The following is a 1,764-nucleotide window of genomic DNA, read 5'->3' on the forward strand; positions in this document are numbered from 1 at the left end:
GAGACCACGAGAGTGCTGAGAGTGGGACAGCGCTGAATAAGCGGGAGAAGCCTGCGCGTATAAACGGAGATATATATCCAATTGCAACGAAGGAACGTGCCAAAGATCGAGAACAATGGCAGAAATGCTAGTAACGTGCACTTCGGGACCAACGCATCACCGGAAGACAACCGCCAAACATCGAAAGAGTCGCGATGCTCCGCAACCTACGTGCAAAGCGGTCGCACACCGGGTAAGGGAGTGAGAGCCCCAAACATAGCTGGGCGAGGCGCTCACTCCGCTCTTTAATATCTCGTTAATACCGCCAAGGAAATGGCACAAGCACACACACACAAGCATCCTCGGAAGAGGACAGTTCGAGTGACAGGTCAAATCCAAGAGTTCCGAAGACTACCTCCAGGAACAATCGGGAACAAGACCGATTACAAGTCGTCGAGTCTGTTACTGGGCGAACACGAGATGCGCACAGGAAATCGATCAGCCCTCACAATGGCCCAAGGCCAGAGATCGGACTGCTACGATTTACCCCAACAATCATCGTGCCACTCTTCGCAGAGAGGTGATAGACGCCAACGAGCCCGCGCATAGCAATCGAGGTGTAAAAAGGGCGTTGAAGGCAGGAAGCCTGGACGAAAGAGGCTACGAGGTCACCTCGAAGCGGTCTAAGAATCGGGCGCACTTGGGGCGACTACCAGTGCCAACCCCTTATCCCGCGGTGCGTCCGACACACAGAAATTTCCAAGGCGGCCAAGGAGCCTCCCCGCATAGCAATCGGGGTGTGAGGTTACGGATGCAGCATTGATAGCAATCGAGGTGGGAGGCGAAGGATGCAGAAGTGAGAGCCGAGGGATGTAGCAGAGATAGCAATCGGGGTGTGTGATGCAGAAGAGATAGCAATCGAGGTGTGCGGTGGGAAGGGCCCAGCAGCCAGAATGCATGAAGCGACGGATGAAGCAGTGATGACAACCGGGCTGTGAGGAGAGGAGGGATGCAGCCAAGAAAGCAATCAGGGCTCGAGGCAAGGGATGCATCAAGAATAGCAATCATGTTGTGAGGCGAGATTCCAAAGGCTAAACGTGAGAGGCTGCAGGGTCGACTCAGAGAGGTCTATGCATGTGAGAGGCTGAAAGCAAGGTCAACTCGGAGCGGTCTATGCATCGGGCGCGCTTGGGGCGACTACCAGTGCCAACCCCTTATCCCGCGACGCGTCCGACAAAGAGAACGTTCCAAGGCGGCAGAGGAGGTTACCAGCCGAAGGATGCAGTAGCAATAACAGGTATAGTTCCGCGGCGGCCGAGAAGACTCACCGCATAGGAATCGGGATGCGAGGCGAGGGATGCGGCGGGAAGGCCCCGACGGCTAAACGGAAGAGGCTGCAGGGCCGCCTCGGAATGGTCCAAGCATCGGACGCGATTGGGACGACTACCAGTGCCAACCCCTTATCCCGCGATGCGTCCGATACACAGATAGTTCCAAGGCGGCCGAGGAGCCTCACCGCATATCAATCGGGGTGCGAGGCGAGGGATGGGGCGGGAAGGCCCCAACGGCTAGACGGAAGAGGCTTCAGGGCCACCTCGGAATGCTCCAAGCATCGGACGCGCTTGGGGCGACTACCAGTGCCAACCCCTTATCCCGCGATGCGTCCGATACACAGATGGTTCCAAGGCGGCCGAGGAGCCTCACCGCATAGCAATCGGGGGTGCGAGGCGAGGGATGGGGCGGGAAGGCCCCAACGGCTAGACGGAAGAGGCTTCAGGGCCGCCT

This window comes from Cryptomeria japonica, unplaced genomic scaffold (assembly GCF_030272615.1).
Source record: "Cryptomeria japonica unplaced genomic scaffold, Sugi_1.0 HiC_scaffold_144, whole genome shotgun sequence".
In the NCBI taxonomy this organism is placed as follows: Eukaryota; Viridiplantae; Streptophyta; class Pinopsida; order Cupressales; family Cupressaceae; genus Cryptomeria; species Cryptomeria japonica.